This window comes from Dreissena polymorpha, chromosome 13 (assembly GCF_020536995.1).
Source record: "Dreissena polymorpha isolate Duluth1 chromosome 13, UMN_Dpol_1.0, whole genome shotgun sequence".
In the NCBI taxonomy this organism is placed as follows: domain Eukaryota; kingdom Metazoa; phylum Mollusca; class Bivalvia; order Myida; family Dreissenidae; genus Dreissena; species Dreissena polymorpha.
Genome location: NC_068367.1, coordinates 1,115,322 through 1,132,365, shown reverse-complemented (window position 1 = coordinate 1,132,365; position 17,044 = coordinate 1,115,322). Strand labels below are relative to the sequence as shown.

General features: G+C 34.6%; 1 long non-coding RNA gene across 1 annotated transcript; it reads right to left on the bottom strand.

Moving 5' to 3' along the window:
* Nucleotides 1-9,874: 9,874 nt before the first annotated feature.
* Nucleotides 9,875-15,386, bottom strand: LOC127855613 (uncharacterized). The gene is made up of 4 exons (XR_008037603.1): nt 15,303-15,386; nt 14,059-14,253; nt 12,515-12,667; nt 9,875-11,318 (listed from the first exon to the last, which is right to left on the bottom strand). It is a non-coding gene; the product is annotated as an uncharacterized LOC127855613 (long non-coding RNA).
* Nucleotides 15,387-17,044: the final 1,658 nt, after the last annotated feature.

The following is a 17,044-nucleotide window of genomic DNA, read 5'->3' as shown; positions in this document are numbered from 1 at the left end:
AACTACAGAAGACTGGAGGTGGGGAGGCTGTATAGGGACTTACTACTGTACAAGAAAAGGTTTGCAAGTTTTTATAAAATGTGAATAAAAATGTGCTTAAGTTTAAGTTTTGTTCAAGCATACTAAAGCAAAATTAAGTCTTAATCTTTGTTAATACAAACAATAAACTGCACAATGATTTATAGAGATAAACCAGATAATCCTGTTATTCATAAGACACATGATGAATGTAGTATATAAATCAGGGCTTTTTTCCTTCTTTGTGACTCACCGAAAAACGGCCCTTTCCCCTCGGATTTTTTTCCCCTCAGCAGGTAGATTTTCCCCCAGACTTCTTTTTTTCCCCTTATTTTTTTTTAATCTTTAAATACATTAGTTAACCTGATCCAGTGTAGAAAATATAACATATTGCATAATTAAATTATCTGTTGTCTTGAATTTGTTTTAAAAACAGCAAAATATGTTAATTGATTATTTAAGACTTTCCTTATTTTCCCCAAAATCCGACGTTTCGCATGATTTTTCCCCCAAAATCCGGCATTTCGCGCAATTTGTTTCCACTAAAAAAAGGCCAGGCCCTTTCCCAAAAGTCAGATAAAAACCCTGATATAAATAATACGCAAACAAATTAGCATGCTACTCTGATACAACTGATGCCATGTTCTCTAAGACAAGTATTTAATAATACACTTTTTATGCCCCCGGTAGGATGGCATATAGCATTTGAACTGTCTGTCCGTCCGTCCGTCAGTCCGTCCGAAAACTTTAACATTGGCCATAACTTTCGCAATATTGAAGATAGCAACTTGATATTTGGCATGCATGTGTATATATCATGGAGCTGCACATTTTGAGTGGTGAAAAGTCAAGGTCATCCTTCAAGGTCAAAAGTCGAAAAAATACAATCCAAGGGTAGTAATAAGCTTTAAAAGGGAGATAATTTCTAAACCTACCAAATGATGATATATTGAAATGTTATTTCAAAGCGGCGCAATAGGGGGCATTTTGTTTCTGACATACACATCTCTTGTTTTAAATAGTTTTATATTTTATCGAAAAGGATTAAAATTTTATCAATTTTTTACATAATTTACATAATGTTATGTTTGAAACATGTGAGTATTACCCGACCATTATTTGCGTAATCTGTTGTAATAATCATGTGTTGGAATTTATTTTGTAACAGGTACTATTTTTTAACAGGTACTCTCCTGTGTCCCAAAGGTTGTCCTGGATGGGCTGAAAGGAAACGACACCGGACCAATAGGTACACATTTTTGTTTTATTTTCTGTGTATTTTTTATCGCTGCAGTAAACAGCAATATTGCAATTAAAACAATTAAGTTGCATCAGTTGGTAAAGCACAATTCTTAGTTAAATTCAGACAATTGCAATTTTCGAAATCAACAACATGTAAAGCCATTCACCACTTACATCTGATTCAATAAATGCAGTTGATAGCTACTAGCTTACATATGTGCAATTAGTTTGGTATTCCAGATTAGGAATTATAAGCTGGTTGTATTTTACCGCCATAATAAGACCTTACATTTGTACTTTTATCATCAATTCCATCTTGCAGAAAATCCTGAAAATGACAGTTTCACAGCGTCACAAACAGAGTCACAAGCTGTTGCAGATGAAGGTATTGGTCAGCGTATTTGTTTTGGTTATGTTTTTATCCCCACGCTTTTTGAAAAAAAGGTGGGGATATTGTGGTGATCTCCGCCGTCCGTCCGTCCGTCCGTCTGTCCGTCCGTCTGTCCGTCTGTCCGTCCGTCCTGGCCACTATCTCCTCCTACACTAAAAGCACTAGAACCTTGAAATTTACGCACATGGTAGCTATGAGCATATGTGCGACCCTGCACTATTTGGAATTTTGATCTGACCCCTGGGTCAAAAGTTATAGGGGTTGGGGTGGGGCCGCGTCAGAAATTATCACTCATTTTTTTAGGTTATTTTACATTTACTTCTTTATTTCTACACCGATTCACTTCAAATTGATACTGGACCTCACCTATGACAATACGGTCAATCTCAACCATGCATGGCCCCATTCCCAACCCTGGGGCGCCCCGCCCACATAGGCCACACCCACCAAAAATTTCCATTTACTATAATTTTTTCATTTCTACACGGATTCACTTCAAATTGATACTGAACTTTTGTTATGACATTAGGGTCAATCTCAACTATGCATGGCCCCAATCCCAACCCTGGGGCGCCCGCCCACATAGGCCACACCCACCAAAAAATTCCATTTACTATAATTTTTTCATTTCTACACCAATTCACTTCAAATTGATACTGAACTTCTCTTATGACATTAGGGTCAATCTCAACTATGCATGGCCCCATAACCAACCCTGGGGCCCCGCCCACATAGACCACACCCACCCAAAATTGCCTTTACTATAATTTCTTCATTTCTACACCGATTCACTTCAAATTGATATTGAACTTCTCTTATGACAATACAGTCAATCTCAACTATGCATGGCCCCATTACCAACCCTGGGGCGCCCCGCCCACATAGACCACACCCACCCAAAATTGCCTTTTACTATAATTTCTTCATTTCTACACCGATTCACTTCAAATTGATACTGAACCTCTCTTATGACAATACAGTCAATCTCAACTATGCATGGCACAATTACCAACCCTGGGGCGCCCTGCCCACATATGTCACACCCACCCAAAATTGCCTTTTACTATAACTTCTTCATTTCTACACCAATTCACTTCTAATTGATGATGAACTTCTCTTATGACAATACGGTCAATCTCAGCTATGCATGGCCCCATTACCAACCCTGGGGCACACCTAGGTCAAACATTCGGCGTGGGGATACGCGTCGGCCTCTGCCGCGCCATTTCTAGTTACATTTAAGTTACATGTTAATAACTTCCCATCAAGTATTTTATCAATATCTCATGGGAAAAAAATATTTAGAAATATTGAGATAACATTCATTTGATTAATTGTTTGGCTCTTTTCTTGTTTTCCTTTTGAGGTCATATTTTTTTTAGTTTTTAATTTTTATACCCATGAAGCAAAATAGCTCTGTCGGTTACGGCGCTATCTAATGTTATTAATCCTATTACCACATATGTTCCCACCAATACCCCCCCCCCCCCCTGTACAAATGTATATAGGTTCTTTTGGAAATCATAGGTCAATTACCTCACTATGTACTTGATGAAATGCAGACTATGTCTGTCACACAATTAAATGCTCAGAAATGTCGTTGAACGTGACAATTGTCACATATGATTGATTGCATATTATCATGAAACAAAGTATAACTTCTTATTGCTCTGCCCTCAAATGTTTAAGTTAAAACAATGATGTTCGTACAAATGCTTCTTTGTTTCATAGAGGAGGTTGTATCCAAACCACTGAAAAAAAAAAACCAGTGTTGAATGTAAGTACAATTTGTTTTATTTACATAGATTAATACAATCATCAATTAAGCCAGTACAATAAACAAAAACAACTAAGAATTGAAACAATTATGTTAAAATATTACATAAAACATAATTAAGTATAAATAAAGGGGTAGGATTTTGATAGCCAATACAAATGTATGCCTTGTAATACATAAACTTGTGAATCCGTCATACATGGTGCAAATTGTAAAAACACCCTGTAAATAAAATTATTACATTTTACATTGAAAATCATATTCTTGGAAATCAAATTATGTCAATAGATCTAAAATCTTAACTCTGTGCTCAAATTTGAATTTGTTTTACATCTCTATTTTCAGCATGCAATGTTCTGTTGACCTGCTGGACATTCAAAAAAAAATTCTTGCGGAGGCTGTTCGCAGTTATGAATTGAGCCAGGAGAGAAACCTCTTCCTTGAAAAAATTAGTTCAAGTCTTTCAGTTCTGGCTACTAAGCAGTATTCAGATAATTTGATGTTTGAAGCTTATAATGAATTTTGTGCATGTGTCACATACTTGAGAACACATGCACAAAACGCCTTATTAAGCCTATAACAGTATACAGATTAAGTTTGCAAATCCAGATTATTTGCAAACTTATTTTTTTCATTTATTGAACAATTGTAATGAAATTTTGCATATTTGTAGGGGGCATACATATAATTGAAAAAAAAAGAGTTAAACTGTTTTTGGAAAGTTGAGTTATTTGATGATAAAGTTGCCATCACCCGTGGGATCCCAACGGGGTTTTGGCTCCCCTGTTAAGAATTGCAATTCTCCCACGGGACCCCGTCAAACCCCCATTTTCAATGAACCCCAATGGGAGTTTGACGGGGGCCACCCGCCCATTTACAAAGAAATCTCGTGGGGGTTTGACGGGGGGGGGATCAGACTTCAATAAACATTTAATACAAATTGCAGTATATTCCATTGTATAAAGACACCAAACTTAATTAAATAATTTATGTTTTCTTTTTAAGGTGTCAAAATCAATTGATAATGATTGAATTTTCTTAAATCAGTACCAAAATTTATGTTAAATAAAATGTCTTTTTGGTCAAAGATTAGACCCACATATCGATATTTCTGTAAAGATGAATTTAAAACGTTCAATAATTTTGAAAGACTCACTTTATAAAGTGACTTGTCTCGAAAATATATTACATTTACCTTTTGATAATCCAAACGTTGCTTTTATCCATTACTGTGATGATAAATACAATTCAGAAAAACAATAACATTGGAAACATACTTATTGTCATTCGGACTTGTATTTCTTTTGTTGTTTATTCCCGTGTAACAGTTTTGGAAGTTTTTTGCTCGAAACTTTGCTTGGAACCATGTTCGGTGCAATGTCGTACCTTAGTGTACCGGTTACATTCCACAAGTTTTTACACAAAATGCCTGAATAGGGCAGTGTGTTAGGTTCATTGTTTTGTTACTGTAGTTGTTTGTTTTTTATCTTTAACAACACCGTGCACTGGTGGCGTTATTATCAGAGAAATAAGGGAGTCTTCTTGAAACATACTGTACTGGCTACAGTACATTACAACATAACCAATACAAGCAGTTTCAATTATGGGACACAACACCACTTTTCCATTAGAATCATGATGTTGAAATACATTTGAGTTATATTTGCTGTTTCAGTTATATACTGGGGTGGGGTTTCTGATGAGGATATGATATCCCAGACGTTAGTGCCTGTGCTGTTTTTTTTTCTCTAATCAAACAGACATTTTACCTCAAGGACTTTGATCACTTTTCATTATTGTGTATAAAATACAAAATACCACACAAAACTAAAACATATTTGATATAACCTTATCAGCAGCATGATTTCCTTTCTAAATGTAAGTAAAACTTAATTTCAGTCATGAACTTGTAATTTCAAGAAAACAGGAAACCAAGAAAAAAGGTGAAACCAACAAATGCGTAGAATTGTAAAATATGCAAGCCAGAGTTCTCGAGTTACGATTGTTGTGCGCTGCACTTCTATACACCACAACCTATCTTTGTTCGAAGTTTGATGTCATTAGGCCTTAATGTAATTACGTTATGACCCGGACAATAAAAAAGCGAGATAAATATAGTAATTCAGGGGCTATAGCTATAATTCTTGTACACTAAACTTCTATTCAATGAGATCTATCCTTATATGAAGTTTCATGTAAATAGGTGTTATAGTTAAAGAGTTATAGTCCGGACAAAGACTGGAAGCTGCCTGACCCCGGCATGACATAAGTAATCCCTTAATATGCCCTTTATTAGACGGACGTATATAAAAGACAAATGGAAAGGATGAAAAAAAAACCAGCAGTAATTAGTTTTATCAGAGACAAATAACAGAGATAGACAAGTATAAGCGCGCAACTGTTTGTTGGTTGCAACGGTAGTTAACATGCTTATCAACATTTCTAAAACACGCTTTTGCATTCCAGTTTTTTTTATATGAAACAAATATACTGTCATGTATTATTAAAATGAGAATGTATGCAGTATTATCACTCAATTGTAATGTGTCAATTAAAACAAGAAATTGCCAAGCAATATGGTCCCCTACCGGTGAAACTCCACAATTGTCAATTTTTATTTTTTATTTGTTGCCATAAATTCTGCCATACAATTCTTAAGGTAGGAACAAAATGAAATGACGTGCATAATCTCCCTATTGCCATCTATCCATGTTTCAAGTTTCATGAAAAAATATGAAGAACTTTTAAAGTTATCGCATGATCCAGAAAAGTGTGACGGACTGACAGACTGACTGACGGACAGAGCGCAAACCAAAAGTCCCCTCCGGTTTCACTGGTAGGGGACAAGTAATCACATGCCGCATTGTTTTATTAAGCGATTTTATCCGGCTCCAGTTTGAAAAAAAAAGATTTCCGGTATATAAAGATGGCCTTTTTAATAAGATAAAGGAGCGACCAGAATCTTACAACAAACAACTAATAATAGGTTGTTTTATTAGATTTTTGTTTTTCATTTTTATTGCAGTGTTTAAATTTGATTAATCTGAATGCCATTTACCTGTAGTATAATTTGAGTAAAGCTCTGAAATTTGTTTTTCTTATGGAGAGAATCTATTCTCGGTCTGTATATGATCTGTATATAATCGGCTGTATATGGTCTTTGTTCTCTTTAATTACCGCTAAATTCAATGCACAATTTTACCAATTATAAATAACATTACCATCTAGAAATCTTCAGACCCGTATACTGTGCCATTCTCCGATATTTAGCATATCGATCAAGTTATTTAGTCACTTTTCTGTGTTTCTTCACTATGTCTTCGACGGATTTTGTGACATAGGATGACGAGGATTTAAATCCGGATTTACTTCTAGGTATACCGATGATAATTAGCACTGTGATAGAGAATTTTTTCAGCACATTAATCAGTCAGTTGTGTATGAGTGCCCAGAATGCGAAAAGTTAAAGAAAAGAATATATGGATTCCATATATTGTTCAAAAGCATAATCTAAAATTGAAAAGTATGTCCCCTTATGTACATAATGATAAACTAAATTAAATGTGTCCCGGCTTCTACAGAGGAACCTATGCAACCATTTATGTGATACAGTCTCTTAATAAACCTCTGTAGAAACAATTTTAGTCTGTGCATAAAATAATGCATGAACACAGTTTTTACAGTTTAATGATATTTCATCAAAACTTCATGAACAAATATCAATACACCTGGCATAAACAAATTAAGCAATTTATCAAACATTACACATATTAAGCAAGTTGTTGATATTACAAATAACATATTGGAAGCAAACAGCTAATTCTGCAGTTATGCAGGCAACAAACATGTAAGCATATGAGCCATTATCGTATGAGGCAGGGTATTAATGTTGCTGAAGAAAAATCATTGTCACATGTGACTGAGAGTGTTAACATGCTTTTACCATAGCAGTGTAAGGAAAAAGCTATGCCCCCCTGGTGGCCATGTTTTTAAACCATGATATCATTGTGACACATTATTTGACCAAGTTTCATGAAGACCGGACAATAAATGTGGCCTCTAGAGTGTTAAAAAGGTTTTTCGATAGCTATATATAGACTTATAAGGAAAAATGCCCCGCCCCCTGGTGCCCATGTTTTTGAACCAACCGGAACCATTTTTGAACCTGCCCAAGATATAATTGGGACAAATCATCTGACCAAGTTTCATGATGATGGACAATAAACCGGAACAATTTTTTAACTTGTCCAATATATCATTGGGAAAATTGTTCTGGCCAAATTTCATGATGCTTCGACAATTAATGTGGCCTCTAGATTGTTTACAAGGCAAATGTTTACGCCGCACAACACACATCGCATGACGGACCATTAGCACATTGTGTTCAGGTGAGCTAAAGGGCAAAAAGATAATCACTATAAATTTGTTTCCACAAAAAATGGTCCTGTGCAACTTCCTTACCATGAACATACACAGTAGTGTGTCCTGCTTCATTAAAACATACTTCATACTTAAATATGTCTTGCCATTGTATGAATGTAAACAGAGAATGTCAGGTCTCTAGCGTGCATATTGACAATACATGGCTTTGGATCACTTCGTTCAGTATGTAACACTCAACCCTGATAGGCACAGTGATCTCAACTTGACAGTCTCCAACGTCAGCTGAGTCTGGTTCTGTTGTTGACGATGACGAACCACACTGAATTGCTTTGTCTTCATACAATGCAGTGTTGAGAGAAGTATCATCTTCAGTTCTCAGTTATGGATTCATCCTCATTGAGCAGGAAACCATCGTCAAGCGCTGTTGGGGATGATTCATCATGTCAAGATGGCATGTGCTTCTTCTGCACCCCATAACTCAGTCACTCCCTCCTATCTGTTATTTTGTCGTCCAAATAAATTAAATTTCTTCAGCTGTTTTATGTATGTTTTGTCAATTTTGATGTCAGATAAATTGTTGTTTTTAACAGAAGTAATTAACTAAAAGAAAATGATGATTGTTAATTTCTATATACAAATATATATCATAGTTCTATTTTTCTTAATTGTGATATAAAGAAGTGCATTATTTTTTGTCTCATGTTAAATGAAATAATTTGTTATGTTGATTACATGTAATTAGCATATTAAACACAGACAAAACAATTTGTTAAGTAAATCTTTTACACTTTTAAAAATCAAATGTATGTTCTACACAAATATGGTTGATAATTATCATTATCATTATGGCTAAAATCACTTAACCTTGTACTACCAAACAATCGTTATGTTTTTTACTCCTAAATATTCACTTCAAGCAATTGGAATATAGTGTTGTTTGACAACAATAATGACATTATACCATACATGTTTTAAGCCTTTTTCAAACTGTATGATTAGTTAAACAAAATAAATGTTTCTTAATTGGTTACATGAATATGGAATGTAAAAAGTCATAGAATTGACATTCCAACTTTTAAACAAGAGCAAAACAGTTTCTTTACATAGAGAAATATTATACTCAGTATTTTGTTTTATGCATGCAAGGTATTACAATTATCTAACATTTTATGAATAAATGTAAGGTTTCTTGCACTGCAAAAGGTATTATTTTCGCCAGTTACCAGAATTCTTGCACTTAATTGGCTAAATGTATGGTAGTTTATGTTACCTGAGTTCTATCACTCAAATATAAAAAATAAATGAAATAAAAAAATTGGTCAAAAACAATTCTAAGCGAAAATTGGACAGACCATGACGAAATCAGTTCGACCACAAACATACAGAAAGAAAATGTGAAAAAAAATGTCTACATGTCGCATATAATCTTAATATTAATTCACTTTTGAATTGGTTGTTATAATTGAAATTTGAACAGTGTCCGATGCGCGTAAAATATTGTTACCTCGTTGAGCATGTTCAATGCGTGAGAATTACCCCCTCCCATATTTCACAAGCCAGATCTGTCATGTTATTTCATACCGACAATAAATACATTTTGATTTGTGATTTGAATGATTTGAGATAGATTATTTTTAATTAAAAGCTGTGATTACACGTGATTATCAGACAAATAAAGAATATATACATACACATATACTAGAAAAGCAGTATTTATACAGTTATTTATAGGGTTAAGCTTACACGCATGTATTTGCACGGGACACAATGTCAGCGCATCATGGCAATATATGAGTTAAAACACAGTCCATTTATAACCAGTTTATAACCAGTTTCATGTCTAGGATCCCACGATTAATCTTAAATTGGAGATACAATGTATAGTCGTACATCTGCATGTAAGAAGTAATACATCTTTTGTCAAACTTATTTCTTATCTAGACTGCGGAATAATACAGCGGTTCATCTGTATGAATAATCATTTGCAGTGAAAATAAGAACAAAAGCTGTGTTTTTGTGTGTCAAAATCTTGTATTTCATACAAAAATAAATTATTTATTCACTAAAAACAACACAGCTTTATTAAAAAGAACAGGTACTATTTTCTACATAATGATTCTATTCATGGGTGATGTCTAACTTGCAAAAATAATACATGATTTAATTTTTTGTTGATGTTAAAGTTTCAAGATATACAAATGATTAACATTTTTAAGTTTTGACAATTTACTTAAAGTCAGTTGATTTCAAAGTTTGTAAAGTATATGTCAAGAGTTATCAAGGCAGAAATCTCTATGGAGGTTCCAGGCCAACAAGATTTCTAACCATGGTATCTCTGACATTTACATCACAGGACCAACAAAATAAAGACTGACTTAATATATAACAATGACAACTGTTACAATAATAAACAAAATTACAACGAGCCACTGAAATGTAAGCAGATACGATACTTTGGTCAATATGTGAGAGATATCCAGGCCATACAGCAAGCATACATACATTCTCTCTCACATATGAACCAGTGTCCAATCAATCCATAAATTAGCACACACAAAAATGACACATATTTATAAATGAGACATGGTTCATATGTGGGAGATATCCAGGCCATACAGCAAGCTGTAAGTGACCTATGCCTAGATATCTTTCACATATGAACCACAGTCTAAAATCAATGTAAACATTATATGTGGCTAATAAGAAAAATATAATGTTAAAAAAACAACAAATATTTATAAATGAGACAGGTTTCATACGTGGGAGATATCCAGGCCATACAGCAAGCTGTAAGTGACCTATGCCTGGATATCTCTCACATACAAACCACATTCTAAAATCAATGTACACATTATATGTGGCTTCAGAAAAAATATGTACAAAATAACAAATATATTATATGAGACATGGTCCGTATGTGGGAGATATCCAGGCCATACAGCAAGCTGTAAGTGACCTATGCCTGGATATCTCTCACATACGAACCACAGTCTAAAATCAATGTACACATTATATGTAGCTTCAGAAAAAATATGTACAAAATAGCAAATATATTATATGACACATGGTCCATATCTGAGAGATATCCAGGCCATACAGCAAGCTGTAAGTGACCTATGCCTAGATTTCTCTCACATATGAACCAGTGTCCAATCAATCCACAAATTAACACACACAAAAATGACAAATATTTATAAATTAGACATGGTTCATATGTGGGAGATTTCCAGGCCATACAGAAAGCTGTAAGTGACCTATGCCTAGATATCACTCACATATGAACCATTGTCCAATCAATCAACGTATTTGAACAAATTGATTTCGGACTGCCACACCACCTACGTTGTTGTTAGGCGCAGCCACTGCCAGATCATGGTCCTCTTCTTCATCAATTGCTGTTGGTTCTGGTAGTCCGTTTTGCATGCACAGGTTGTGCAACCGACAACAGGCCATGAACATGCTGGCACATTTGTGTGGTGTAGAATGCCACAAGTCTTGTGAAGACATCTATAGTCAAAAACATAGCAAAACAATGGAATATGACAATAATTAATTACCAAAAGGGACAAATCGATGGTATATCCCTTCATAAAGGCAAATGTTGAAAGAAAAAAAACAAGAGCTGTCTCCATCGGAAGACATATGCCCCCGAAAAACGATTTTTCGAAACCTAAACGCAGATTTTGAAACCTAATAGCGGACCCTAAGTTCAAGGTCAATGTCAAAGGGGTCAAAATTTGTATGCGTATGGAAAGGCCTTGTCCCTATACACATGCATACCAAATATGAAGGTTACATCTGAAGCGACATAGAAGTTATGAGCATTTTTCGAAACCTAAACGCAAACGTGTGACAGAAAGACAGACATTGGGGGCATAAAAATGATGAATATACAATTTTGCGAAAAAAAATAACGGTGTACTTTATTAATGAAATCATTAAGGAAAAACAGTTCAACCTCAAAGTGATATCAACAATTGCAGACAATGAAGTGTTCAATTTATCTTAAATATGACAAGAGTGCCAAACTGTCACAAGATACGCCAACTTGATAATTTTACCATTTGAGTGGCAAAATGATATCAAAACTAATGGACTAGGGTAAAAGACACAATAGTGATTGTTTTAAACGCAGTAAGTGACCCTGTGACCTAGTTTTTGACCCGGAATGACCCATATTTGAACTTGACCTAGATATCATCTAGATACAACTTCTGACCAAATTTGGTGAAGATCGGATGAAAACTAATTCAATAAGAGAGCGGACATCATGCTAAATCCTTGAAATGCACTAAGTGATCCCGTGACCTAGTGTTTGACCCGACATGACCCATATTCGAACTTGACCTAGATACAACTTCTGACCAAGTTTGGTGAAGATCAGATGAAAACTAATTGAATTAGAGAGCGGACACTGCTGTGGACGCCGCCCGCCAAGGGTGATCTTATAATACGTCCCGTTTTGAACGGGCGTATAAAAATACCGCCTCAAAATCTTTCACAAGGTACATAATAGCCTGTCCGAGAGGGTATGCTCCCCAGATGGCCCTTGTCACAGATATTTGCTATTATACTCCAATAGAAATCATTGAACTGAAACCATTTGATAATTTGCACATCTCCTAATAATACAGGACAATCGTGTAAAGTTTAAAACTCAACATTGGCCTCTACCTGAATCTAGACTTCAGTAAACCGAATACCTGCTCAATACACAAACGACCTTGCCGAAGACGTCTGTTGTATTGCTGTTCTCGCTCATTGCGAGGAACTGCGATGGTTGTCAATAGGTACCTCTTGAGGACATACCCACTGTCCCCAAGCAGGATCATCCCTTCATGGTGTTCAAGATAATCCTGTGAATAATTTGGTTAAAAGAATGATCATACCATGAATACTTACAAGCATACATGCAAAGAGACAGATAAGAAACAGTCGAAACAGCTCCGTAGCGACAAAATGTGAAGGACGGAAATAATGCAATATTTCCTCTGAATTAGTCAGGGGATAAACAATCAGCAACGAAGATTTCTTGAGACATAGTTTCTTGTACATTTTTGTTATGTATCTCTTATGTTACTCAATGACATTTGTGAACAAATTCAATAAGTTAAAACTTCTAACTACATCCAGAAATCTATTTAATTGTTAAACGAGTTTTTTATTGACAGATAACATGATTTCATACAATATCATATTTGTTTGAGCACACACTGGTAAATAGATAGTACTTTATTTTGCCATTGGCAAATACACCATCAGAATGTGATTTTAGGACACAGCTTAAGGGGTTATAGCAGTTTAAATCCTTCCAAAGTGGAAATTAAATGAAAAGAAATAAGTATATTGTAACATTCTGCATACAAATATCTTAAAAATGGCATATTTATCATTACTAGAAAATGTATGAACATACAATAAAAAATAAAAATGCTTTTATGTATATTTATGTGTACACTTTAAGTTATAAACACTTTTTGCGACATGTGTCAGAAAACGTCCAGCACAAATATATGGACCAATAAATTAAAAACGAAACCATCACATTTACCGGTACTTCAGATGACCGTTATTTTAAATTTCAAAAGGTGTGACGTCACTCAGGGGCGGTTCCAGGATTTCTAGTTAGAGGGGGCGGGATATTGAAAGATTTAATGGGTTCCAGGGGGGCCGCTAGGGCTCCTGCTAGGGGGTCCAGGGGGACGAAGCTCCCCGGAAGCTCCAAGATTTTTATGATTTTGAAGGCTTTGACAACCACTTCTCTGCAGCGAAAAGAGAATCAATGTGCAAAACGAGGGATACATCAGAATAGCAAAGTTCGACTTGAAAAACGGGGCGACAGTGAGTCTAAAGTTAAAACATTTAGCGATTGTCTGTGATTAGTGGGAAATGTTGCGTACGAAAAAGAAGAAAAATGAATTTAAATAGGTGATTTAGATCTAGTTAAGTGTGAGACATCAAATGAATTGACTTTACTTTGATGATTTTCGGGTGGGGCGTACGCCGCGTCCGCCCCCAAATGGATCCGCCTAAGTCACTGAGCACCGCCTTAATTTATATTTAGCAACTGAATATTATAAAATTGTATAAAGGCGGGGACATCTAATGCCTCTGAAATATTAATGGGATATGAACTGATATTGATTAAATAGTTATTTTAACTTAATAACCTTGTCAGTTCATTTCACATTAGGATTTTCATTGCCCTTGTCTCTTTAAGAAAAGGAAACCTTACAAATAATCTTACTTCAAGTCTGGTAAGGAGACCGCCTGACAATTAAGAGCATGAAACCCTTTTTGGCAAACGAAGACCTCTTCGTTCTCTGATGGTGCCACTTTTGGCACCAAAGTGCCATCAATCGCGCCCACAATATTTGGCAGCGAACACTTTCTGTAAAAGTCCCGTTTCATCTGCAGCAAACTCTGAGGCTGCGTGGGAAATCTGGAATTGTAAAATGTTCAGACTTGTTTAATACAATTAAAATATGTTTTTGAAGATAAAAAGTAATAAAAAATGTATTTTTGAAAATAAAAATTAAAACGTTTTCAATCTAATTATATAACTATCTTTAATAACAATGCGGCAATATCAAGAATGTTTCCTGTAAAATTACGGCAATTAGAGCATTATATGGTATTATGACATTGCTGAAAAATGACAAAGACAATTATTAACCCTTTACCACTTAGATACATATTTTAACGCATATGTAGTCCCTTAGAAAATCAAATTTCATTAAAGAACGTTCTTACTAGATTCATGTTTTAAAGGCTTCATTTCAAACCCTTAGATACTGTTGAGCAGCAAAAAGCATAAAACCTGAACAGACTGCGAGTTACTCGCAGGCTGTTCTGACCGTTTTATACTGTTTGCACATAGCCATTTTCACTTTGCTTCTTATGTGGGAAAGGGTTAACAGTGACGTGTTACCTTATAAATTGAATTGAATGCCATTTTAACAGTGATTTACCCAGTAGTAAATGAGCTTTAGAAAAATAAAAATAACAGCGCGTAATATCCTCATTTCACTCCCACATGCAATTATTACACTAATTTACATTCTTGCTAACAGGTAGCTCACTTCATACTGAATAAGTATAACTATTATCAATACTTTTTAGTTTTATAATATTACATTATAAGATTTAAATACAGACCATATACTTTCAATTATTTTGAAACAATTTTACTATAATTAAAATACAAACGACATTTTATCAGACACATCATCCAATGAGGTGCACGATTTGACAAGCATTTTCACAATCTGACAGACATTATTAAGGCACACTATTTTTTTATTTCCACATTCCTTGTCATCCATTGTCTGAAAGCGGCAAAGTTAATGCCATACATGTTGTCAGAGTTTAAGTTATACAACATACCTAGGGCAATCAGACATAGATTGATGTACATGTAGTTAATCAGGTCAAAACAATCAAACAAGTATAATGTAAATCACCATATAGCAATTAAACTCTATTTTTTACCTTATATTGTCAATATTCGCATTTATACTATTGACACATCGGCCAACTGTGCAGAGATCTAGCTTAAAAGCTCGTGTGTTTCGTCACAGAAATTACGTCACAAGAGCTACTTCATAAATTGCGTAATCGATTAAATGAAAATGAAGGTACGGAAAATTGGTTTGGAAATAAATTTAGGTCAATATAAAGAAGTGAAACTCCAGCTGCTGGAGCAGTATTGAATTTTCATTAAAAACAATTAGTTGGTCCTTTATTTAAGGCAAGTGACCGATTGCCCAAACAGTACAAAACAGCACAATACAGCACAATACAAACCAACATAAACACAAAATATGAATAAAGCTGGGGTCACCGCCTTGGAACGGTCAATGCAAAGCATTGGGGGTTTAAACCTGGTTATAAAGCGCTCAACCTCACACTTGGCCCAGCAATATTCATAATACATTTAAGTGTAAATAAAATTTAACGTCATAGCATTGTAACTCAAATTAAACAATAATAAAAGGGAATTAAAGCGCATTCAATTTAATAACTACTTAATTACTCAATTGCATTGAAGATACAAGAGTAACAGAATTACAACTTTTTGACGAACGATCAAATAAAACTATTAACAATTGTCAACTACATTCCTTCTTTATAGAAAAGATTTGAGAATATAGAATCATATAGTTAATATCGTAGATAATCATCGCGCAAATACAGGAAGAAGCAGCAATAATGGGTGTAAAAGTTCCATATTACATAGCTTGGTTGTTTATGTGACTGCTAACAAATTAAAAAGAATTGAATCAAACAAGAAACGCCTATCAGAGAGAAAATATAAATAAAATGGAACGTTATAAACCCAATGACCTATGCATGTAGATTACAACTGGGAAAGTCGGTCGTATGACGTCACAAAAATCCATAATGACATAATGACGTGAACAAATTCCAAGGGCAGTCCTAAATAAAAATATTAATGGGGCTGTGCTACTAATAAAACAAGTTTAGGTGATTTAATATTAAGAAGCAAATGAATAAAAATGGTAATTACATTAAAGCGACATTATTGGAATCAAACAGTATATAGGTGTTTTGACAACTGAAGACAGAAATGATTTGATATACGATTTGAGTCCAAATGTGAAAAATGCCTATAATGTAGTATTCATGCAGATTTGTTCATACGACACAATGACACAATTTTATTCAACAGTGAAAAATGCCTATAATATCACTAATGATTCCAAATTTTAAGGGAAGAAAGATATAGTGAATCGAAAACCATCAAACACGTGTTTTTAAGTACATAAGCATCGTATCCTTTTGATAAAAACAAGTTAATTAAATTGAAAAGTTTAATATGAACATTTGGTTTAACATATTTTAATTTGCGGACACGCTTCAAAACATCTCCGTAAAATGTTGGATGGGAGATTCCATTATTTAAATGCCATTTTAAAGAAACATTATATTTTGAAATTAAATCACCATACTTAGAGTAAAATCTAGCAAATTTATTTCTTAGGTTATGATACAAAAAGCCTTGTTTTAGCAATTTTTTAGTTAATATTAGATTACGATCATTAAAATCTTTAATAGGATGATATGTAAAATAAACGCTAACCAGGCCCGTAGCCAAGGTTTTGAAAAGGGGGGTGCGAATTTTTGTCATAGACGATTGTTATTGAGCAACGAAGTGGAGAAGGGAGTATGTGCGGGAGGGGATGTTGAAACGTAAACTCCTGCATTCTGGT